This window comes from Podarcis tiliguerta, assembly GCF_965153285.1.
Source record: "Podarcis tiliguerta genome assembly, chromosome: 12".
Lineage (NCBI taxonomy): Eukaryota > Metazoa > Chordata > Lepidosauria > Squamata > Lacertidae > Podarcis > Podarcis tiliguerta.
Genome location: NC_139545.1, coordinates 17,177,634 through 17,204,129, shown reverse-complemented (window position 1 = coordinate 17,204,129; position 26,496 = coordinate 17,177,634). Strand labels below are relative to the sequence as shown.

General features: G+C 44.0%; 1 long non-coding RNA gene across 1 annotated transcript in view; it reads right to left on the bottom strand.

The window, feature by feature from the left end:
- Positions 1 to 26,076, bottom strand: part of LOC310660502 — a 103,667-nt gene extending 77,591 nt beyond the window's left edge. The window contains exons 1-2 of the long non-coding RNA XR_014503446.1: positions 25,758 to 26,076; positions 25,126 to 25,221 (exon numbers count right to left, since the gene is read on the bottom strand). This is a non-coding gene — a long non-coding RNA (uncharacterized lncRNA). The remainder of the gene's footprint in view (positions 1 to 25,125; positions 25,222 to 25,757) is intronic.
- Positions 26,077 to 26,496: the final 420 nt, after the last annotated feature.

The following is a 26,496-nucleotide window of genomic DNA, read 5'->3' as shown; positions in this document are numbered from 1 at the left end:
TGAACAGTTGGACTGTGAGGGACAGACAAAGCAATGAATACCCTGAGGGGACTTGGAAAAGAGCAACTAATTTGGGAGTACATAGGATATGGGGAAAGGAACAATTCATTCTGTGGGAAATAACTAAGTATTTCCAAGGTGGGGGGAGTGGGAAAAAGAGGAATTAATTCGAAGGTGGGTTTAGGGAATGAACAAACATTTATTGAGTGCAGGTGAGAGGAAAAGAGCCATGAATTCAGAACGGTGTGTTTGTTTCTATGAAGGAGAGAAAACGTAGCAGCAGTGAATTGTTTTCATATGTGAAAGTTGGGGATGACTTTCATAATACTCCAAATATTGGCTAGAAAGTTTATAGAGATCCCCCCTCCCCCTTTCCATGTAATAACAGAATTCAGGAAGACTCGCACACCTGAGGAAATTGATTGGTGGTGGGTTCATGACAGACTAAATGTTTTTCTGAGGGGTTGGCTAATCGGAGATTAGTGAATGGTGTTTCTGCATATCCTCAGGGGCAATCTTATTTTAAAAACCCAATGAGTTTTCTATTCAGTTCTTTTCTTCTACAAAATAGGTGTCGGTACAGCGTACCCCTGAGTACCCCCATGAAAAAACACTGATTTTATAACAATTCAAGGAGTGAACCAACTGGGAGCATCTTGTTGACCAAGGTGCCCTTCAAATCTGGAGCTGATAGTAAATAAATTTGATTCAGCCATAACGTACAGAGCACACAAGTAACTGTTCCCATAACATACCGTATTTTTTGCTCCATAAGACGCACCAGACCATAAGGCGCACCTAGTTTTGGGAGGAGGAAAACAAGAAAAAAAATATTCTGAATCCCAGAAGCCAGAACAGCAAGAGGGAAATGGCTTCTGGGATAGCCTCTGGCTGTTCTGGCTTCTGGGATAGCTGCACGAAGCCTCTTCAGGGCAGCGGGATGAAGGCTAAGGCAGAAGCCAGGAGAGGAGCGTTGCTGAAGGGGCGCTGCGCAGTTCTCCTTCTCTGCGCAGCGCCATTCACTCCATAAGATACACTCACATTTCCCCTTACTTTTTAGGAGGAAAAAAGTGCATCTTATGGAGTGAAAAATACGGTAATCTATTGCAGCCTCAGATTTACAGCCCACGTCCTAAAAGCTTGCTAGGAACAACTGCTTCGGTCCTAACCCCATTTGCCTGGGAATAAACCTAAGAGAACTCAATGGTTAGGGTTGTTGACATGGTTTGGATTGTACTGTAAACTGTAAAAATATTACTGGGCTGCACTACATTCAGTATGATTAATACCAGTAAAATATCTTTAAGATTATAGCTTCAGGCTGCAATCCCAACCCCGTTTATGTAGGAGGAAACCCCACTGAATTAAATCAGACTTACTTCTGAGTAAGCAAGATTAGGATTGTGCTGTTACACTCTTTTGCATTTGCCTAGTTTCTGACTTGCCCTGTCTTTTAGCTTCCACCCTCAAAAAGTTTAATCACTCGCGATTCGGTTAAGCAAAACTTGGACAGGAACAGCTGGAGGAACACCTGCCGCAAGGCCTTTGATCTATTGAAATGCCACAACAGCTCCTAACGCTTGGGAAGTTTGCCTGGGGCAGGAAGCAGGCATGTAGGAAGCTTGATGCTGTCCAGCCGTTTCACTGTTTCTGTTGGTCCGCACTGTGTTGACATAGCAACTGCAATGGTAGGTAAATTTGTCATCCTGATGGGTCAAATGGAGCAATGAGACTGGGCTCACTACACGTTCTACCACGTTGCATAGTGTGCAGGTGTCTCTCAATATCTTACCTAAAATAAAGCAGATAAAACCCTCACTCCTCAGGTTTCATGGCTTTATTTTCAACATTGTTGTTGCTATTATTATTATTATTATTATTATTATTATTATTATTATTATTATTATTTTATTTATACCCCACCCATCTGGCTGGATTTCCCCAGCCACTCTGGGCAGCTTCCAGCAAAATATAAAAACAGGATGAAACGTCAAACGTTAAAAACTTCCCAATACAGGGCTGCTTTACAGGACGTCTCCTAAAAGCTGTGTAGTTCTTTATATCCTTGACATTTGACGAGAGGGCATTGCAATGTAGCGTGACCTACCATCGATATCGTTGGCAAGCATCACATTTTTGCTTAATTTTTATTGCTGAATACATACACTCTCTAACACAGATGCCTACTGCTATTGCAAAGCTATAACTGGAAAAGAACAGAATGGTTGTCCCCATAGCTGTCAATTTACAGATTTGAAAATAAGGGACTAGCAGCCTCGCAAATAAGGGATCAGCAGCCAAAATAAGGGATTTTCCAAGCACAGGTATGTTTAACTTCTGAGCCCCTCCAAGCCAAAGGCAGAAAGCCCAGCCAACAGCCAAACAAAGCCTCAAGCGGTGGTTCCCACAGCACAGCAACCCAGCAAAGGGGATGCAGCAAGGAAAACCACCGTCATCTCTCCGCTGGGAAGCGCTGAGCAAAGGTGAGTCCCCAGGCAACGCGGCCGATTTGATCAGCACAAGGCATGCAAGCTCCACCCCCCCGTTGTTCTTAGACTCCTTATTGGGTGAGCAACGCAGCCAAGCAACACAGTTGGAGCCTCCCTCCTCCCTGGCCGGCAGGGAGGGAGGGAGAGGAGCTGCTTCCTTTGAAACCCGGGAAATTTAAGGGACATCATCAATAAGGGACAGCAGCGGGACACAGCACTGGGATAAGGGACTTTCCCACCAAATAAGGGACGGTTGATAGCTATGGTTGTCCCTGGGCCCAGACTGATTCTATTGCAAGTGTATGCAGCAACATGTCCTTAGTGCTTCAATAGTGCATTTGAAGCAGATTCATACTGAACCGCCCACCCATCATCCTACTTTAACAATTGCTGTTCTGTTCTTTCCCAGTGCTCCTGCATTGTTGCATTCATACCCCATCCATTCCCTTGTCTATGTTGCTGTCATCCCCAACACCATCAAAAGCACAAATCATAAGGAATGCAGAATAAAAACGACCTAGGGAGCAGGGTCCCTCTTATTTAGGGCTGCCATACTTCTGGGATTTCCCAGACGTATCCGGGATTCATCCATCAAAAATAGGCTGGAATTTCTGAAAAGCAGTAAAAAAATGTCCGGGAAAACTTGGGTGTATGGCAGCCCATGCCTGAAGTGTTGGTTTTTTTGTGAGTTTCCTTATATTTGGAGGTTTTGCAAAAGCTGTGTCCCCAAAAGAAAAGGATAAAAGCTTGACAACTTTTGCGTCCGGATTCTCACTTTTTGAAATACCCTTTTCTTAATGTAAATTGTTGTCTCCAAACCAAAAGCCATGGCACCAGGTTTTTCTGCAGTCTTAGCAGCACTATTGCTGGATTCCAACGCAGCGTTGTGAGTCCTGAGCCCCCCTTGTGATCAAGGATGGATTGGCAAGCTCAGACTGATGAGGAGGAAGCAGAAGGGAGCTGAATCGTGGGAACTGGGAGTGGAGGGCGGATGTTCTCTCTCTTCCACTCCTTTTGCAGAGTGAAAAGCTTCATTGAGAGCTGAGTGGGGCATTGACCACTGCAGGGGATGGCTGAGCTAAATGGGTCATCAGCAGTCTTACTCTCCCGTAATCTGGGCCCATAACCCTGTTGTTGGGATACTGCCAGGGAGACAGGGGCATTTGTTAGGCCCCCAGCTTGCTCCAGCCACCGGTCAGCAGCCGGATGATCTCCGGTACGGCATCAGTCAGTCGGCGACTCGAGCCTCAGTAGCCTTCTGAGGAGGAGGAGGAGGAGGAGGAGGATTTGGATTTGATATCCCGCTTTATTACTACCCTAGGGAGTCTCAAAGCAGCTAACAATCTCCTTTCTCTTCCTCCCCTACAACAAACACTCTGTGAGGTGAGTGGGGCTGAGAGACTTCAGAGAAGTGTGACTGGCCCAAGGTCACCCAGCAGCTGCATGTGGAGGAGTGGGGAATCGAACCCGGTTCACCAGATTACGAGTCCACCACTCTGAACCACTGCACCAGACTGGCTCTCTTCTGAAGTTACCAAGCACGCTAATTAGCAGAGTGAATACATCTCCACGACGGAAGTGGCAGGCAGAGATGTGTGTAAGCATATTTACAAGCTTTTATTCAGCATAGTTCAGGAACAAAGGGGGACAAAACATGTCTGCTTCCCTTCGTGTCCAGCAAAATAGCAGTAACACAAAAGCTATATACAAAACGGAAGTTCCCAGCAGACTGTGCTGGAAATGTAAACAGGCATGTGACACACAATAGTCCTGCCTGTCCCTTTTAAGGTGGAACAGAACTATATCCTAACAAGCAGAGGCTGAACCACAGTCGGAAGGGGAGGGCTCATCTTGGTCGCCAAGGGCCAGAAGGCGCCTCCATCGACTCTCCCACCCAGATTGAATGAGGGTTTACAAACTCAACATTCTCACAAGGCAAAAGAGCCTCATCTTAAAAAGCTTGGCATGAAGGGCATGGGAACTTATTAGGACATATTTGTCGCTTCTGTTCAGTTCTGGAATTCTTGCCCGCCTCATGAACTCTTGACTCCTCCTGCTGTGCCTACTACTGAGCTCTTGCCATTACTTGCCTGCATAAAGATCTGTGTCTTACACGCAGGTAAGAGTTGTTGTGTTTTGGGAGGGAGCCAGGACAGACAGCGTACGATGGGCAGGAATACAGCATCTCATACCCGATTCAATAACTTGTCCTCATGCATAACAAATCTATCTGCATTCACGTTCCTAGCAGATTTATCAAAATTGGACGCAGTAATAAAACTTTGAAACTGTAGAGTAGACTTGGGTTAATAAAAAGTTAAAAGTGAAGCAGCTTATAACAATGAGTGACTTGGTATTTCCTGAAAAAAAATTGGATGCAAAGGCAAGATGAAGAACAGATGGAAATTTCCATATATATTATGAATAAACAGCAGCATAGTAGGGAGAACATAATCTTTGACACTAACCATTGGGCAGGGTGGCAAGGCTGGATGGGAGTTCGAGTTGATTTCCCATCCCTGGCTCAGAGACACACCAGGCAGTCCGGGAGCTAGACAAACTTTATTATCTCTCTTAGGAAACTCGTGAATCCACCTAGATACAACTCAATCCAGTTGCACCTAGTGACTCAACAACAGAATGATGCTAGTGTTAATTATTTGATTTTATATCTCATCCTTCCTTTCACACACACTTCCTACACACACACACGTTTTCCTGAACAAGAGTTTGGCAAAAGGTCTGCTCCAAGCTGCCAGTTTTTATAATGAGTTTTGTAAAAGCTTGCCTAAGTGTGTCAGTTTGGCCATATGGTTGCTATCTTTGGTTTCTTAGTGGCGCTGCTGCACCTTTAATGTGAGGAAGATGGATATCTCTGCTGGCCATCAGGAAAGGCCTTGTCCCGCTTGCCTTGACCCACCTTCCAGCCCTCAGAGCCCTTGGAGCTTTCAGAAGGAAGTTGCTATCACAGCCATTATGTGAATGTGTCTTGTGATGATCTGAGTGGAAGACTATGTGTCATCAGGGTGGGGAAGGTGGGTGGCTGTGAATTCAGCAGTGCTTAGTTTCCTTTTGGCCGTTAGTTTGTGAATGTTGCTACAGTGGTAGCTCGCAAGACGAATGCCTCGCAAGACAAAAAACTTGCAAGACAAATGAGTTTTTTGTTTTTTGAGTTGCTTCACAAGATGAATTTCCCTATCTTGCGCCTTTTTCAATGCATTCCTATGGGAAACCGTCAATGCATTTCCTATGGGAAACTGTGCTTCGCAAGACGAAAAATTCACAAGACGAAAAAACTCGCAGAACGAATTAATTTCGTCTTGCGCGGCACCAATGTAATATCGTTTTGTGCATTATGAGCGCTCTAACACTTCGTTAATTTTATAGTACGACTTTTCTTGTGGCTGTACTGTTTGATCTATTTTTTTAAAGTTGTTTAGATAAGAATGTTTTATAGAAGGTGGTTCTTTTATAGATGTTTTGTGAGTTATTTTCTGCAATTCATGCTGCAAGTGTGATGTTCTACTATGTGGCTATTTGCTGTATGTAAGCCACTTTGTGACTCACTTGATTGAAAAGAGGCACAGAAATAGAGAGGTACCTTGGTAGTCAAATGGCTTGTCTCCTGAACAAATCGGCTCCTAAACGCCGCAAAGTGTTTTGGTTTGCGAACATTTTTCAGAAGCCGAACGTCCAACGTGGCTTCTGTGGTTTCTGATTGAGTGCAGGAAGCCCCTGCAGCCAATCGGAAGCCACATCTTGGTTTTCCAACCGTTTCGGGAGTCGAACGGAATCCCAGAACGGATTAAATTCAAGAACCAAGGTACCACTGTATAATAAACAAATGAAACGAATTCAGTGCATATATTATGGCTCAGCATAGAGATTCAGAGGTGGTGAAAGCTGCACATGTTGAAATTTCTGCCTGTCATGCCGGTGTTAAAGGCCCAAGTGCCCTGGCTCTTTTAAAAAAATAATAATTCAAAATTACAAAACAGTGTTCAATAGCAAAACAGCTCTTCAGGAGACTTCCTTTCAGATTGATTGGAAGTGGCAGAGAGAGCCCATGTGCGCTTTTCCTATTTATTCTATTTAAATAACCATTAGTTCCCCCCGCCCTCACGCTAGACATTAATTAAGCACTAATGTCTGGTTCTATTCAAGCTGGAATCCCTCAGGCTTTTTCTTATAAAAAAAACACACCACTATTTACTTTTAAGGATGCAGATCATGACTGTAACTTTGTGGGAAACAGAAGTATACAAAAACTTACTTGACTGACCAAAGTCCTACCTTCCTGATGCCACTGATAAGGTGCTCCTTCTAATCTTTCACCTGACAAGAAGATTTTCATCCAGGCTATGGAGCCCCAAGAAGGTTGAGAACTTAGCAGAAGAATTCTTTTCTCCCCCCTGGGTCTCATTAGCATTGCCTACCAAGGGTCCCTCCATAATTAGTGGTGAAGGTGACCACCTGGAATCAATTCACAGAGGCAGCCAAGTGTGGTATTTTCCAATTTCCGAATCCCCAGGCAGGCATCTGCCACCGTTATTCCAGCATCCTCTTGAGCCTGCTATCAACACTGTGTTTTGTAATGTCCTGTGTATTATCTTTTCTCTTGGGCGCCATCATTGTCCTTCTGAAAATGTGCTTTACTAACAAGGTGCAAAGTGGTGGATAATGAATGTGCAAGACTCTTAAACGCGGGACTCGGAATATGTGATTAAACACACCCAAAATGCAAATAGCGACCAAATGCACAGCAAGAATGTGTTGATGGGCTTCTTCCCAAGGGCTGGCATGAATAAATGAAGAGCAATGGGGGATCATAAAATCTGGTAGACACTTTTCTTTCAAGGATGCATGTAAATACTCACTTGCTTCAGGACTGGGTTTGAGTAACAAGACCAAGAGTGATATAATAATAATAATAATAATAATAATAATAATAATAATAATAATAATAATTTATTATTTATACCCCGCCCATCTGGCTGGGTTTCCCCAGCCACTCTGGGTGGCTTCCAACAGAATATTAAAAACACGATTAAACACCAAACATTAAACTTCAATAAACAGGGCTGCCTTCAGATGTCTTCTAAAAGTCAGGTACTGTGGTACCTCGGGTTACATATGCTTCAGGTTACATACGCTTCAGGTTACAGACTCCGCTAAACCAGAAATAGTACCTCGGGTTAAGAACTTTGCTTCAGGATGAGAACAGAAATCGTGCTCCGGCGGCATGGCGGCAGCAGGCGGCCCCATTAGCTAAAGTGGTGCTTCAGGTTAAGAACAGTTTCAGGTTAAGAACGGACCTCCGGAACGAATTAAGTACTTAACCCGAGGTACCACTGTAGTTGTTTATTTCCTGGTTGGGTGGGTGTTCCACATGGCGGGTGTCACTACTGAGAAAGCCCTCTGCCTGGTTCCCTGTTACCTCACTTCTCACAGTGAGGGAACCGCCAGAAGGCTGTCGGAGCTGGACCTCAGTGTCTGGGCTGAATGATGGGGGTGGAGACACTCCTTCAGGTATACTGGGCTGAAGTCATTTAGTGCTTTAAAGGTGAGCACCAACACTTTGAATTGTGCTTGGAAATGTGGGAATATGTGGAAGGCAGAATGCCAATCTGTGCACCCTCTCCTTTAATGTGATTGGTCAAATTGCATGTTTTATTATCATTATTAATTTCTGTATCTCCCACAATCTGAAGATTACAGAGCAGTTAACAATATAAAAACACAAAAATACATACCATAATAAGAAATGAAAACAATACCCCTCCCCCAGTTTAAAAGGACATAGATGGTTTAATAAGCCAAAGGCATGGGAGAAGTGGAATGTTTCTTCTGTCTAGCACAAAATATTTTAGGCACAAGAAACTATAACTATCCTGTCCAGTTTGGCCCTGAAAGAGAGACCAAGTATGTGAAAGAAAGAGATTTGATGGCAGACTTATTTCTTGTTTATGGTTAATTGTTATGATAATAGAACATTTTATTAGGTAGACCAGCCTTTCTCAAGCTTGGGTCTCCAGACATTCTTGGACTACAACTCCCATCATCCCTGACCACAGGCCATGGCGTGGAATGATGGGAGCTGTAGTCCAACAACATTTAGGGACACAAGGTTGAGGAAGGCTGAGATACAGATGATGTGCAGTTGTTTCACATAACATGTTCCAGAAAGGGCTTCAGACTGTGTACATACCATACAATTAAAGCACTCTCCCCAAAGAATTCTGGGAACTGAAGTTAATTCTTCACAGAGCCACAATTCCCGGCACTCTTAACAAACTCCCAGGATTCTTCTTGGTGCAAGCTTGATATGTAATTTAAATGTATGGTGTGTAAGCAGCCACATAGTGACGGCTTAGAAAAGGCATGTATGCGGTCGATGGAAACATGACAGCTTTTAGCGTACAGTAATCGAGGCTTCATCACATCATAATATCTAGAGAAAGAGCATATGACAGCCACATGATCCAAAAAACAAATCCACTAGGATTCGTGGAGATAAAATGCATACCAGATGAATTCACAAAGGATCGCATTAATAAAAATAAAAATAAAAAGTTGTACAAATGTTTGCATTGTGATCTCAGCTATCAAATAAAAATCAGCCTAATGTGCTAATTTAATTACTTTGCTGTTCTCGCCGCTTTCCAACCGAGCGGTAATAGTACATGTTTGCAGCATTACATTCTGCACAGGACATGTGGCATGCGGATGAGCTGAGCAGTTTTTGCTTGTAAAATTTGTCGCCTCTTATTTTCTGAGACGTCAGTTTTCAGTGCTGGATTTGGGACCAATAAGCGCCCATAAAACCATGTACCAGTTATTACAGCGGCCGCTTGCCTGTCCCTGAAGCTAGGTCATGCACCACCGAAAGAGAGGTGAAATATACTCGGAGTCAAGTGTGAATTTCATGCTCTTTATTCAGCTCATAGTAGCAGTGAATGAAACTTTCCCCAAAAGGTCTAGCTATACATACATTATTTACACAATGGGCCCCACGTGATTGGCTAATTCCGGGCTGCTACTGCAGGCCAATCAGGTTGCATATTCACCTCCTCCAGAAGCCTGATTGGCTGCTCCTGCAGGCCAATCATGTTGCTGATTCACTTCCACTTGGAGCTGGATTGAGTGGCTCCTGAGGACCAATCAGACTGCTGCATTCTGGACCCTATTGATCTAGGATTCAGCTCAGTACATAACAACAGGACACAAAAGGGCAAATGTTTGCATTGAAATTTGTATGTGTTTCCGATTGTATGCATAGCTGCAAACGAAGAGAAAACCACTGAGATACCCTAGGCACCCCAACAAGCTTTACATTTCAACGTGCGAGTCCAGTATCGTAGAACTCAAAAATATATCAAAACTTCAAAATGCTAACATATTTAGAAAATACAAAAGGCAAGGCTAAGCTTTCCAATTAAGCAAGTTGCCTGCAGAAAAGCCTTGAACAAATTGCAATGCTGCTACAGCTTAGCACTGATTTTCATTGAAAGAACAGACATCAGAGAAAAAGTGGGGGCGGGGAAGCAAAGCCTAGCATTTGTTATGCCAAAAGGCACCTCTCTCACGCACGCCCCCCACCCCTGAGCCTCACTGCTGCTGCAAACTTCAGTGAACTATTAGTATTTTTTAAGTAATTAGCAGAGGCATTAGCAGTGCTCCTCATCCTCCACTCTGAGCACAATCGCACTCTAGACTCCCGTTCCTTCCATCACAATCTGCAGTTGTGTAGGGGGCGGGGAGGGCAAGTTCTGATGAACAGCTGACTTGCAGAACCGGTGTGTGTGTGTGTGTGTGTGTGTGTGTATGTGTGTGTGTGTTTAATTCAATTTCAATGTGCATACAGAAATCTATTAAATAATTGCATAAATATAAATGACCGCACCTCTGTTTTATCAGAATGCATTTTAATGTAAGATACTTCCATTTCAATAAACACAGTAAATAACGCCCCTGTATGCATTCTCCTACATATTGTGGATGGGGGTGGAGATGCTCCTTCAGGTATACAGGACCAAGGCCTTTTAGGGGTTTAAAAGTCAGCACCAACACTTTGAATTGTGCTCAGAAACGTACTGGGAGCCAATGCAGCTCTTTCGGGACGGTGTTATGTGGTCTTGACGGCCACTCCCAGTCACCAGTCTAGCTACCGCATTCTGGATTAGTTGTAGTTTCCGGGTCACCTTCAAAGGTAGTCCAACGTAGAGCGCATTGCAGTAGTCCAAGCGGGAGATATAACTACAGCATGCACCATTCTGGCGAGGCAGTCTTTATTCAAAACAGTATACAACGCAGCGAACCTTCGAGACAGAGCTGGTTCCCATAAAACAGTTGTCGGGACTGAAGGGCTCCTCCCTCTGTCTCTTCCTCCTCAACAGGATGTTTCCCAAGCAGCCTTAAACTACACCAGGGAGGGGCCACCTGCGCTCTTTGTTCTGCTACATGCAAAGCTCTTTGTGGCCTGGGAGACAAGGGAAGAGGGGGGAGCTTAATACAGTAGGAAAGGCAAGCTCCTGGGATGCTTCTGTAGCCTCTGGCCTCTCCTCCTCTTCACCCTCTGCTGAAGCTGAACTGCCTTCTGCACTGGCTCTTCTTGCTCTCTAGAGCCTGTTGCTTCTTCAGCATCCAACCATTTCTCTCCTTCCCGCCACTCACACCCTCTGACCTGCCCTCAGTGTCCCACCACCAATCCCCGGGCTTTCAGCCTTCCTCCTTGGTGGGCCGAACTTCCTCCTGTGGGGGGAGCGACTTCCCTAGTGGGTTTGCCAGCTGGTACCTCCAACCATCCTTGTCCTCCATACCCTGACAATATGATGTTATCTCCCCTAGAACTCTGCAGACTTACTGTAGACCTCCTAAGCCAGTGATGGCCAAACTTGGCCCTCCAGCTGTTTTGGGACTACAACTCCCATCATCCCTAGCTAACAAGACCAGTGGTCAGGGATGATGGGAATTGTAGTCCCAAAACAGCTGGAGGGCCACGTTTGGCCATCACTGTCCTAAGCCAATGTATTATTCCATGTATTGAAGAGGCAGCAGGGCTGCTCCACCGGCCACAGCTTTGATGTCACATGGCTTCCCCAGCCTGACCCCTGTTTCCAAGCATCAGTCATGGATGCCTGTAAAAGGAAGGCCTGTACATGTAAACCTCTAGGGGTTCAGGAACTCTGTGCTGTTCTCGTCCCGTGAAAGTTTTTCCTCATTTCATCTTTCTTGCTCATACTTCTTCTGTGCAAAAGCTCTTTTTCTTTTTTACTTTAGGATGGGGTGGGGGAGAGAGATACTGAAGGAGAAAGTCAGGGGGTTTGGGGGGGCTACATCCTCATATTATTTTTCTTCCGTATTCAGAAATATAAAATCCTGGATATTGCCTTACGTTCCCCTGTGCATGTGAAGTTCAGTGTGCATAGCTCTGCATTTCATTACTGTGACGCTGAAATAATGAGATCTTATTGCCTATTGGGAAGAGGTAACTAAATTTTTGCTCTAGGCTACTTTTCACCCCCTCATGCCCTCTGAGAAGCACTTGAGATTAAGCACAGTTTTGCATAGTTTAAATGGATTACCATTGGGGGAGAGAGAGAGAGAGAGAGAGAGAGAGAGAGAGAGAGAGAGAACTCGGAAACTGAGCATTTCTTTTTCTCTCTGCATTTGACTTATTTTTCCCTATTTATCCGGGCCATCTGCTAATGTGCCTTGGGCTAAATTGCCTTTTAGTTAAAAAATGTCTGATACCAGTGTATCCGTTTCACTACAATCATCAGAATTATAATGAAGGCAGATGGAATCTGTACCCTCATGTCTGCTGGGCGTCAGGATGCTCATAAACATGTCTGCTACACCACCCTTGCTTTCGTCAGGTCTTCCATGTCACTATCACTTCCGAGCCTGGACCAAACTCTGGCTGGATCTACACTGATCTGGAAAACGCTATAAGAATACGCCATAAAAAAGCTCTCAGTGCAATTTCGCATTGGCAACAGATTGCTGCTCTACAGCACCCTCTGGTGTCCCATTTTTATAACACGTTTTTATTGTTATAACTCACTAGTATAGATGAGTCTTCTGTCACTCTCACTCGTAGCATTAGGGAACATAAATGATCACAAGACGCGACACATGTCCTTGAAATGTTTTTGCCACTGTCCCCTTTTCATCCAAAATAGAAAGCTTGCCAAAGTGTATTTGTTCATGAAAAAAAAAAAAACACCCCTCCCTTCTCACTCAGTGCTGGTTCAAACTGCACCTGTTTCATAGCCACACACACACAACCCCCCCCCAACACACATTGGGTGGTTTAAGATATGTGTATTATATCAGCTGTATGGAGCTCATAACTGGCTGCCTTTTGCCCATGGGAAGACATGTGTTTTGAAAGATAAAGCATGAAGAGTCCCTCCTGGCTATTGGCCTAGTATCCTAACCAGATAGTGCATTGTGTACTTATTACACTTGTCTACTGGGAATTCTATTTTTATTAGTGGGAATAGCTGCAACTTAACTCCGAGGGCTAGGGTGGGGAAATCACCTAACAAACTCAATTCTAAAAGCCTGGGAGTTTTTTGGTTTTTTTTAAAAAAGGCAACACTAATCTTGGCAACTATTACTTTCAAAAGGGTTGCTCTGGTTTGCTATGGGTCATTTGGGAAATGTAAGGAAATGAATCACTGCAAACAGCTGGGTTTTAAAATAATAATTAAAAAAAACTACTGGCAAATGTCCATCGTATGCCAGTAAAAGTGCTGCAAAATCAGCAAGTACAACCCATTACTTATTGCGGATTTGCTGATATTTAAAATCTGGCTTTGTTTCTACTTTACTGGGCTCAGAGAGCACGTACTGTATGTTATATATAATTTATATATTTCAATGACGGGAAAAGCAAATGGATCAGTTTGCCAGTAAACACAAAGCTGTGAATGTTTTAGTCCTATACACACACTTATGGGGAGCAGGCCCCACTGATTTTAGTACAGAACTTACTTCTGAGTACAAACGCATAGAACTGCACTGTAATAGATCCTAATTGAATTGGGTACTGGCAGTGACCAGATAGGATTTCATGAAACGTTCCTTTGTTTGTTTGTTTTTCCTTTTGTAATTAATACAGGAAATCTGGTAATAAAGATTTGGCAGATCTCGATCTGCTGCAACACTGATTGCACAAACAGACTGCTTCATACAAACATTCAACAGGAGCTTTCATGAATTCGCCGATCCCTGAACAGTTACAGGAGAGTACATTCGCAAGATGAATTAATGTGGCTTAGTCACTTCCTAAGCGACATTAACTAGCTCTTTGTTCACACAATCAGGATGGTGAAAGAGTTGCTAAATCATAAACACTGTGTACTTCTAACTCCCCTGCTCCCATATGATGAGATGGGGATTCTAATCCATGTTTCTAGCTTCCAAGGCAGACATCCCCAAACTCGGCCCTCCAGATGTTTTGGGACTACAACTCCCATAATCCCTAGCTAACAGGACCAGTGGTCAGGGATGATGGGAATTGTAGTCCCAAAACTTCTGGCGGGCTGAGTTCGGGGATGCCTCTTCCAAGGGCACAATGCCTAGTTGGTGAGCCTGGAATAAAAGACATACACTGATCTGCATGGTAAGAATGCAATGAAGCCCTAACAAGAAAGAGGCAGTAATCTTGCAGACTATTTCTATGTACCGTATTTTTCGCTCTATAGGACACACTTTTCCCCCTCCAAAAATTAAGAGGAAATGTGTGTGCATCCTATAGAGCGAATGCAGGCTGCACAGCTAAGCTGTTCTAGCTTGGGGATGGCTGCGCAAAGCCAAAGACCGGTCCCTTCATGATGAACTACTTCTTAAATATGAAATGGTAAAGCTGGAATGGTCAGCGGTGCTTTTTCTCATCCAAGGATTCATTACACAGTCAAGGGTCCCTTTAAAAGCCAAGGCAACTTCTTTGATTCTTGGCAATTTAGTAGCCTTACTAACATTTTCAACCTTTGATTACTTTCAGCGCCTGCTTTTTACATGTTCTATTCCCATATATGGCCATATTGCACAAACATGTGTAGTCACACTCCAGCTTCCACTGTCGAATTGGGCTGTTTCCTTTGGTTTCAGTGAAAGTCTTTTTTCCTCCTTTGAATTTTTATGACCTGAGATTCAAGGTTCAGGAACTCGCTAGTTATTTTTCCTTGTTGTTTGACGTAGGTAGAAAAGAATGTTATTCTTCCTAGGAGAGGTGTTTTACATCGGGCATACTGGAATTCTAATGGCTTACTGAAAATAAACTCACATCGCCTTGCTTGAACAGTTTCCCCTCTAACTATACAGTGGCAGAGGTTGCCATTCTGATTGGTACCCTGTTAGACCTTTCAAAAAGATATCCTGGTTCTCACAGCCCCTCCAAGTGCCTGTATTTTCCAAGGACAGTCCCGGACTTAGATAAGCCATTCTAGTTTCTGATTCGATCGCAGAATGTCCTGCTTTTCCTTAGGACACCCCTATTTTCATCAGAGAAATGTTGGAGGGTATGGAGTTTTGCAACCTCTGAGCCAAGGAGATAATTAATTATACAACCTTTAGAAGACATGTGAAGGCAGCCCTGTAGAGGGAAGCTTTTAAATGTTTGATGTTTTATTATGTTTTTATATACAGTGGTACCTTGGTTTTCAAACGTCTCTGTTGATGAACATTTTGGTTTTCAAACACCGTAAACCCGGAAGTAAATGCTTCAGTTTTCAAATGTGCCTCAGAAGTCAAACATGAAATGCGGCTACCATGTTGGGTTTTCCGTATTGAGTTTTCCATTTTTAGGCTTCTGTACTGAGTGTTCGGTTTTTGAATGTTTCAGAATTTGAATGGCCTTCTGGAACAGATTACGTTCGAAAACTGAGGTACCACTGTATGTTGTAAGCCATCTAGTGTGGCTGGGGCAATGCAGTCAGATGGGTGGGGTAGAATTAGAAGAAGAAGAGGAAGAAGAAGAAGAAATCCCTATTTACATCGGAGAAATGTTGACGGTATGTTCTCAGGCTGTCAATGACGCTGATTTTGCCAGAAGAGTTTGGAAGTATCTACTGAAAGATGCAAACACCATTCATTGTGGCCCAGGACTTGCTGGTTTGAAGAAACCAAACAAAGCCCATTCAGCCTTCGTAGAGTGCCCACATTGGTACCACCAAAAATATGCATCACCACAGAAAAAGACAGATTTGCACAACACTTGTGTATGCTGATTGATATGTTGACTGAGGCTGGAGAGACCTTTTTGCTGTGCCAATTCACCCCCACCCAAGTTGGAAGTAAACACAGCTGTGTGGAAGGTATAATTGGGCAGCAATTTCCCTTTATCTCAGCATCACAGGCAATGACAGATTGGAAGTGTGGGAGACACTAAGGAGCGGATTGGATAGTTGGGCAAGATTTTGAGTGAACTTCGAGAAAGGAATTAATTGGTTGGAGGAGGAAGAGGGGAGCCTGACTTTGAAAGTTCTGTTTACTTGTGCCTGGGGCCCTAAGGATAAGAAAAGTCCTGGACTTCTTTGTTAAGGGGGAAAGGGATTTACCAAATCTCCCCTAAATTAAAGGCAGTAGACCTGAGGCTTCATAGGAACCATATAGAGCTGTCGCTTCTCTCTAACCTCAAAAAAATCAAATCATTTTGGACTTCTTATTTCATCAGGACATATGCATACATGCACATTTAGAAGTAATCCCCATAGTTTAAGCAGAAGCACAATTCATCTCACCATAACGGAGAAGACTGTGGTCTGTGGTGGGAAGCTTTTAATGTTTGATGTATTACAGTATTTTAATATTTTTTTGGAAGCTGCCCAGAGTGGCTGGGGAAGCCCAGCCAGGTGGGCGGGGTATAAATAAATTATTATTATTATTATTATTATTATTATTATTATTATTATCACGTTCCTCTACACTTTATTCCCCCATGCACGCGGGTTGCCCTGTGGTCTAAACCACTGAGCCTCTTGGGCTTGCCAATCAGAATGTCGGCGGTTCGAATCCCCGTGACAGAGTGAGCTCCCGTTGCTCTGTCCCAGCTCCTGCCAACCTAGCAGTTCGAAAGCACACCAATGCAAGTAGATAAGTAGGTAACACTGCGGCAGGCAGATAAACGGTGTTTCCATGAGCTTTGGCTTCTGTCACTGTGTCCCATTGTGCCAGTAGCGGTGTAGCCATGCTGGCCACATGACCCAGAAAGCGAGCTCCGCAACCCCATAGTCGCCTTTGACCGGACTTAACCATCCAGGGGTCCTTTTTACCTTTACTTTTACCTTTACCTTGATTCCCTCATGGATATCTCAGTTGGTTAGAGCGTGGTGCTGATAATGTTGCAAGTTTGATCCTTGGATGGGACAGCTGCATATTTGGGTTGAACTAAATGATGCTCAAAGTCCCTTAAGACTCTATGATTCTGTGAATCTATGTGTTCTTTGAATTCCTGAGCAGGGCTTAGATTTCCCCCTGATTTTTCCTTCTTTGATACCATCCAATCAAAGACTGGGGGTGGGCTTAATTATCTTTAGCAGCTAAAGTTGCCTATTGCCTTATGTTTGCGCGCCATAGCTGTTCTTGGCAGAAGAAGCAGCGCCCACGGGACGGAACCTGTGATTTTTCACATCAATAAAGTGTTCCACACACACGCCAGCTCTTTGTTTTCACTAGGAGAGGCACACAGTCAGCAGCGTTTTCCGTTCTTTTGTAAGCAGTGCACTTTGTTAAATTGTCTTCTAATCAAATGGGCATTGTTCTCGACTCGTTTTCATTAAAAGAAAAAAAATCTGCCAAAGTTTCCCCCAACGGTGCATGGGTCAACTTTAATGTTCCCTTTGTTCTATTCATTGTGACATCAATATGTCACTCCCCACCCTTCGAGTTTGGCATTCATTTGCTACGGTCTTAGCGCTTAGTTAACTTTGTTCATAATATTCTGACTCTAACTGTGATCAATGCAATATGTTCACCTCAGACATTAATTAGTTCTTTTAGTATCTTTCCTGGCTTTTTGTTGTTTTTGCATGTTGTTTTTCTTGTCTTTGAACCGTTTCAGAGAAGCTGTTGCTTTTGCCTGAAAACCCTTCTCTTCCCGCATAGAGCACGGTTGATTACTTTGCTTCTCACAATAGCTTTCAAGGTGTCTTATAACAGTTTTTCTTGAGTTCCCTTTGGTGTCATTCATTTGATAAACATTTTTAATCTCATCCACCAATGTCTCGCAAACCACCAGGGCTTTAAGTAGCTCATTATTAACTTCCTGGAGGTTCCGGAATATCCTTCCCTGGTGCAAAAAGCTAGGCTGTTAACTTCTGATCAGAAATAATAATAAAAAAAAAAGAACTTACTTGTGGACTAAGATAACTTTTCCACACTATCAATCAAAGCACGCTCTGAAGCCCTATGGGAGATAGGCCTGCAATCCCCTGAACCAGCAACAAGAGTGTGAGTTCCCATCTTTACACAATAAATTGAAGGAAGGGTGTGTGGCAAATATGGCGCACGGAGACCGTGAGGCCCAGAAGAACCATGTTGGTATTATTTTCCTCTCCTTATAAAATATAGACTGGTTAGATTTGCACTCCAACACACTTGGGGAGCACAGAGCCTCTTAAAACTCTGGGGAGTCTAAACCACATGCTATTTAGAGCATCCCCACAGCAGGGAGAATCAGAGTTCATGGTTAAAGAAAGTGCTACCTCACTTTTGGATTGCGTAAAGAAATACAACACTCCAAAGCCACTTCTCCAGATGTATGTTCCCTCTTCTGAAGCACTGGTGTACTTATTTTTCTTCTCTTCCTCTAATTATGTAGTGAAAAGTCCAACCCTTATTTAAGCTGTTGTGAATACATTGACGGAGAGCCAAGATCTTGCCTAAGTCCCTGCCATCTGAAGAAAGAATATTTCAAATGTATGCTAACAAAAGAACAAAGCAGATCAAAAGTATTGGAAGAGAAGGAAGACAGTCAAGAGAGAATTCTGAAAGCATTTAAACTATAGCAGAGGGAAAAAATCCCTTTCTTATTCTGTGTCACAGCTGAACTTGAAATTTAGTGAATTCTGCTCAGAGAAGTTTGAGAAGGCAGGGGAAGAAATGCCACCTTTTCAAAAAGAAAAAGCTTTGTAGAGCAAAACGAGAACTTTGAAATCTATTGTGGTGCTCTGATCACTTTAACCATGGGAAGGTAACAAGAATTCTTTTCACAGATGTTGGCAATACGAAACAGGCGATAAAACTAAATGTGGAAAATAAACCCCACACAGATGAGTGGGACCCAAATACCTCCTCCAAGAACATGATGTTTTCATTTTTTTGGTCATACTCCATAGGAGTGAATTGAAAAGAGAGATGTGCCTTCACTTGTAAAGTGCTTTTACAAATGTGTTTTGCAGAATGCAGACATTTAATTCAAACGGAAAAGCTGGGAGCAGCATTTTGCTAACCACAGAAAGGAAAACCGGGATGCCAGCGAAACAGCAAAGTAAAGGAACATATTGCCGACCACATATGTGGTTCCTCACACCCGTTCCTACATCTTCATTCAAAACTGTACACTTATCTTTAAATTCATCTTTCTTCCTAGTGATTTCCTTCAGCTCATTGATGTTCCAAATGCTAGTGGGTTTTGGCAGAGCTTTAATGTTTTCCTTGGCACTCATGGCTACTTGCAAAAGCCTTTCCTCTTCTGAGGAGCAGTCTCTGAATCCCACTGCAAGATAATGCCACCAAACTTTTCCAAGACCCAGCCCATTGTGTGCCCCTAGCAGTGACCTTATATGCAAAGGGCTATGTGGCATCATCTCCACAGAACTCTTCCTTTAAAAAAAGAAAATATTGAAAGGAAATATTTAGGAACACCAGAACCTGTCTCATGGTGAGTCAGAACATTGGCCCATCTAACTGAGCATTGTCTTCATTGATTGGCAGAAGCTCCTCGGTGTTTCTCAGGGACGCGAAAGTAGAATAGGAGGACCATAGGAATCTGTCTTAAGCCAAGTCATTTAGTTTGGTATTGCCTAAACTACCTGGTGGCGCTGTGGGTTAAACCACAGAGCCTAGGACTTGCCAATCAGAAGGTTGGCAGTTTGAATCCCCGCAATAGGGTCCTGCTCAGTCCCTGCTCCTGCCAACCTAGCAGTTCGAAAGCACATCAAAGTGCAAGTAGATAAATAGGTACTGCTCTGGCGGGAAGGTAAACTGTGTTTCCGTGCGCTGCTCTGGTTCGCCAGAAGTGGCTTAGTCATGCCGGCCACATGACCCGGAAGCTGTACACCGGCTCTCTCGGCCAATAAAGTGAGATGAGCGCCACAACCCTAGAGTCGGTCACAACTGGACCTAATGGTCAGGGGTCCCTTTACTTAAACTACCTGGCAGCAATGCACCAGGGTTTTAGACTGGAGATGAGGGGATTTGAACTTGAAATCTGCATGCAAAACAGTTGCTCTGCGAGGAACTCACAGCCTACCCCGAGGTTGTATTTGTATTGTATTTTGAGCATTGCCTGTAAAATTATAATTCCAGTTTCCACCAAACATATTTAGTCTTTCAACAATGTAATGACACATTTACTGCCATGGGGTTCTAATAAACAAGGAATGAAATCCGATACCTACTTACCTGGGAGCAAGGCCCATTGAAGTGAATAGGTATTCTGAGTAAGCATTTTAGGGTTCCACTGTAAGTTAACTGAGTGATTGGTTTGTTGTTGTTGTTTAGTTGTGTCTGACTGTTCGTGACCCCATGGACCAGAGCACGCCAGGCACTCTTGTCTTCCACTGCCTCCCACAGTTTGGTCAAACTCATGTTGGTAGCTTCGAGAACACTATCCAGCCATCTCGTCCTCTGTCATCCCCTTCTCCTTGTGCCCTCCATCTTTCCCAACATCAGGGTCTTTTCCAGGGAGCCTTCTCTTCTCATGAGGTGGCCAAAGTATTGGAGCCTCAGCCTCAGCTTCAGGATCTGGAGCGAGTGGTTATTTTACTTTTTTATTCTTCAAGGGTTAAAATGAATTTTCAGTTTGTCCCAAGGTAGCCTTTTGCCACTACTGATAAGTTTGATATCAGTTCTTCGACAACAGTTCCCCCCGCAAAAAAATAAATTAAAAAAATTTCCAAGAAGATGTACAATGTTCATTTCTATGATTTCAGGACTTGTTTTTAACAATTCCTTTACAGCCTTAGCTATCATGTGACGTGAGCAGACGGCATGAAGCAAATCCATGTGAAAGGAATGATACCTTCAACAATTGTCTGTGACAGCTTAAATATATTTCTACCCATCCATCATTATTTCTGTTTCTGACGTTCGGGCTTGAATGTTGTTGCAAATGTTTCCAAAGTGGCAGCCTCCTAACACAAGCAGGTGGTATCTTTCCCAATTGGGAGAACTCCAAGATGTTCAGGAGGACATTTTTTTTTTTTTTAGTGAAAAAATGTGGGGAGGGAGAAAAAATAAACTACATGGGGAACTGAGTGGAAGGAGCAAAACCAACCCAATGAGGTAGTGCCGGATTTACGTATAAGCTAAACAAGTTATAGCTTAGGGCCCCACTCTCTAGGGGCCCCCAAAAAAATTTAAAAGAAAAAAGCACTGGATGTATGTTATGTTTCCAAGGGGTTGCTCGAGAGCAAGCGGGCAAATATCTCCCTGCTTGGCTGTGAAGCCTTGCTTTTGCTGCCAAAATAAACCTTATCTGTCCGGAGCGCTACTCTCCCGCGGCTAACTCAATCGCTGGCAGAATCCGTGAGTGGGCGGCCCTTAAACTTTCCCCAGCAAAGCAAAGCAAAGCAATTTCTTGACGCCCAGTCTGCGCCTCCCCTCTCTGCGCGGATGCTTTCTGCGCAAGGAGGGCGTGGGTAACGGAGGACTCCTCTCTTCCCCGCTTTGCCCAGGCAAGGTGTCCTGGCACCACCTTGCCTCTTCCGAGCCCTGCAGCTCCTCTCCACTGGAGGCGTGTTTACTCTCCTCCGTTGAAAAAGAGCTGCTTCCCATGATTCTTGGAGGCTCTCTATAATCCATTCGGCTTTCCTTCTCTCCCTCCTGAACCGATGGCAGTTCCCTGACAATGTACATTTCCAAAACATAAGATAAAAAACAAATAAAATAAAACCTGCTTACAGCAACAGTGTTTTGTGTTGTGTAGGCTCCTATGATGTAAGTCAAGGGCCCTGCCTGCTAGCCTGCTCCCGAAAACATCACTGGTTTGCTCATTTCTATATATAGGGTGCCTATATTCTGCATGTGCAAATGGCTTTAGATACCTATCAGGTCCATAAATTACCAGATAGCATATATTCAACACGAAAAACAGTGACAATTTGTTGTTGACAAAGGACAGCTGGACATATAAAAGGTCCCATTACCTTCAATAGTTTAGGGCCTCATCAAAACTAAATCCGGCCCTGCAATGAGGACCGAGCTTGCTCAGTTTCCATGAAATGCTCACGGGGAGCAGTACAGGAGACACAGCCATGAAGAAATGGAGCTGAATGTCATGGAGAAGCGATTCACGCTGCAACATTTTATTGTAGCTCCCACTTGTTTGAATATTTATGACATCCAGTTTTGGATATTAGAGTGATTTCCCTTATGATCACTACAGTACAAACCAATTGTTGCTTTCATCCACATCCAGTACTCTGGGAATGCTGCCTCTTAAAACAACGTTCACATTTATGCATATCCTTACTTGTGGAGCTGAGGAAAACAAATGCATCCTTCTAATTATACTTTTTAATATTCTAAGATGTCATTACATAAAATCCATGCTCGTAACTTATTGAAATGGAGGGCAGTATAGAGATTCAGCAAATTTTCTGTGTTTGAAAATCTAGAATTAAAAATAATAATACAGGCGTACCTTGGATCCCAAAAGTCTTGGTACTCGGACGTTTTGGCTCTCGAATGCCACAAACCCGGAAGTGACTGTTCCAGTTTGCCAATGTTCTTTGGAACCCGAATGTCCGACGGGGCTTCCTCAGCTTCCGATTGGCTGCAGGAGCTTCCTGCATCCAATCAGAAGCGACGCTTTGGTTTTTGAACATTTTGGAAGTCAAACAGATTCCGTTCAACTTCCAAGGTATGACCTGAAGGAGCGTCTCCACCCCCATCGCTCTACCCGGACACTGAGGTCCAGCACTGAGGGCCTTCTGGCGGTTCCCTCACTGCGAGAAGCCAAGTTACAGGGAACCAGGCAGAGGGCCTTCTCAGTAGTGGCGCCCTCCCTGTGGAACGCCCTCCCACCAGATGTCAAAGAGAACAACAACTACCAGACTTTTAGAAGACATCTGAAGGCAGCCCTGTTTAGGGGAGCTTTTAATGTTTGATGTATCACAGTATTTTAATATTCTTTTGGAAGCCGCCCAGAGTGGCTGGGGAAACCCAGCTAGATGGGCGGGGTATAAATAATAAATTATTATTATTGTTGTACTGTGAACTCTCTTGCCCCATGAGTTTCAGCTGGGTCCATCTTTGATTGCTTTTCTCCAGTTTTTATTGGCGAGGATAGGCTTTTAATTTGTCAGGTTGCGTTGTTTTCAGAGGGGACCAGCGTGGTATAGTGGTTAAGAGTGGTGGACTCGTAATCTGGGGAACCGGGTTCGCTTCCCCACTCCTCCACATGCAGCTGCTGGGTGACCTTGGGCTAGTCACACTTCTTTGAAGTCTCTCAGCCCCACTCACCTCACAGAGTGTTTGTTGTGGGGGAGGAAGGGAAAGGAGAATGTTAGCCGCTTTGAGTCTCCTTAGGGTAGTGATAAAGCGGGATATCAAATCCAAACTCCTCCTCCTCCTCCTCCTCTTCTTCTTCTTCTTCTTCTTCTTCTTCTTCTTCTTCTTCTTCTTCTTCTCCTCCTCCTAATCCTCCTCCTCCTCCTCTGGTGTTCCTGTTCTTGTCACCTTTGCTGATACTGTTCTACTTTTTTAAAAATGTGATAGGTATATTATGGGCTTTATATTGCTGATATTGTTATTATATTTTGATACTGTGGTGTTAATTGAAGAACACCTTTTTAAGTAATGCACATATATTAGAATGGGGGGGGGAGTGTATACTTGAGGCAGTGGCAGACGTTGAGCTCTCTAATTTCAGTGGCGCCCTGTGTGGTGCTAAACCAGCCCCCTGTAATCCATTCTACAGCATTGTTGTGGTGCCCCCTCCAGTCGCACAAGTCATGCTATCCTAAAACTGCCTCTGTAGCCCACAAACAATATGTTGCAGGGTGGAGGGATTCTGTTATTAAATTTATCAATAGATTTATATGCCACCCTTATTTATTAAGAAATGTATCCCTCTCTTCTTCCCCTGGAAACATTCAAAAGTTGCTTCTCCGTGTGACCAGGGCTGGATCTACACTGATACGTAAAAACACTATTAAAGGCTATTTTTAAAAAACCTGTTATATAGCTCTCAATGCAATTGCCCATTGCCAATAGATCGCTGCCTTGCAGCACCCTCTCTTGTGACGTTTAATAACACATTTTTAACGTTAAAACCAACCAGTGTAGATTCACCCCAGGAAGTGACCTATCCAGATAATGAGATGGTCCTTTCTTGCCATATGTCCTGTTCCAGTCTATTCCCTCCTCACACCAAGTTGTCAGTTCCTCCCCTTCTGTCACTCGACTTTTCATGCCATTTAGTCGGTGTGGCGCATAGCTGTCAACCGTCCCTTATCTGGTGGGAATGTCCCTTATCCCAGCGCCATGTCCCGCTGCTGTCCCTTATTGATGATGTCCCTTAAATTTCCCGGGTTTCAAAGGAAGCAGCTCCTCTCCCTCCCTCCCTGCCGGCCAGGGAGGAGGGAGGCTCCAACTGTGTTGCTTGGCTGCGTTGCTCACCCAATAAGGAGTCTAAGAACGACTGGGGGGGTGGAGCTTGCATGCCTTGTGCCAATCAAATCAGCCGCGTTGCCTGGGGACTCACCTTTGCTCAGCGCTTCTCAGCGGAGAGGTGACGGTGGTTTTCCTTGCTGCATCCCCTTTGCTGGGATGCTGCGCTGTGGGAACCACCACTTGAGACTTTGTTTGGCTGCTGGCTGGACTTTCTGCCTTTGGCTCGGAGGGGCTCAGAAGTCGAACATACCTGTGCTTGGAAAATCCCTTATTTTGGCTGCTTATCCCTTATTTTTGAGGCTGCTGGTCCCTTATTTTCAAATCTGTAAGTTGACAGGTATGGTGTGGCGTAGTGGTTGGAGTGTGAGAATAAGACCTGGGAGACCTAGGTTCAAATCCCCACTCTGCCATGAAGCTCATTGGGTGACCTTTGGCCAGTCACTGCCTCACAGCCTAACCTACCTCACAGGGTTTTTGTGAGGATTAAATGAGGAGGGAGAGGACTACGTGTGCCACATTGGGTACCTTGTAGAGAAAGGGTGGGTTACAAATGCAACAAATAAATAAATGGGGCTATTGGAGCTTTTCTGATTTTCTTTTATTTGTATTTGTGGGTGGGAGAGGGAGGGAGGGAGGCTTAAGGGTTTGTGTTTCTTGTTCTTGTTTCTCTCGTGCATTTTGTGTTTTCATGTTGTATTTTTTATGTTGTGAACCGCCCTGGGATCTACAGACGAAGGGCGGTATGCAGATTTAACAAATGAATAAAATAAAAATAAGTTGGGCTTACTTTGAGTGTGCCGAAGCTTTTCTCGTCTGCATTGAGGGTGGGGGATTACCTTCACAAGCAGAAGACGTGAATTCGTATCAGCATATAGGTGACTTCCTGAGGGAACAGAAGAGATAATTTTAGCTCTCTAATTTCCTGTTTGTCCGTGCTTCACCTTATAGCCTTTACCCCCTCTTGGATGCAGGCAATTAATTTAATACAGAATCAAGTTGGCTTCAATAAAGAGACCGTTGTTTTTAAGTTACCGCCACAGACAAAAGAAAATGTCTATGAGGAGCATTTCTTTCTATTTCCAGTAAAGCAACACTGCTTCAGGAACTGCCGGTGTCAACTGGTAGGCTGGCTTGTTGCAACCTGATGATGTCTGAAGCCATTCTTGGCAGGAACCCTTCTTTATATATATATATTAAAAAAAAACCTGTCTAGTTTAGGTGAAAATGTGGCAGCGACGTCTCTGAAGAGGCACCGAAGGGAGCCAAGGTGGAAAATGGCATGTAAAACTTAAATAGGGGTTGTTCGGGCTCACACACAAAGGCCGCGGGACTGCAGCCGTGCTGGGAAGTGACAAAGAAGAAACCTGAGCTCCCGATATAAATAGAAGATACTGCTGTGGAGTCTGACTTGTTTATTACCTCAGGCCAGAAGAAAGAGCCTTGAAAGAACACACTGCTGTTGTGACGGTATAATTCGATTGAGGTATTGTCCTATAAAAATAACATTTGAGAGTCTGCCTGTCCATCACGCAGGGGTAAGCTCATGAGATCCAGCTGTCTCTAATTACTACGGACAGCCCCTGTTTTCTGTTACCTTTTCTGGGTAAAATCACTGCCCCTACTGTGTCGCTCTCCCCCCCCCCCCCTTAGCTTTTTGGCGATGCCTTGTTAACATTGTGTTGTCGTTCTGCAAGGTTTAGCTCCCTCTCCAGGGTCTCTAGAAGTTAAATTACTGTGGGAGGGGGAATATGCATCTTGACTGTAGCGCATCTGCATGGGAATGCGTACGTGTGACCACCAGGACACCATGCGGTGCGCAGGCTGCAATTTCACACACAGCGGCTGCCAAGGTTTATTCTGAAGTGCGATAGCCTGTCATTAGGCAATGATGTTGTTCTAAGCGTATCTTTAAGCAAAAGAATAAGCACAGTCATGGCTGGAGGTTCTTGCAAAGGAAATCAGGAAGCTGGCTTATACCAAGTGAAGCCATTGGCTCAACTCGCTGAGTATTGTCCACACTGATTGGTAGCAGCTCCAGAGATTCAGGCAAGGGACATTTAGCAAGTCAATTTGTTCGTTCGAGGTTATTTTTGGGCTTGTGAAAGTTTTCCTTTTTTCATTCATTAGTACAGTGGTACCTCGGGTTAAGTACTTAATT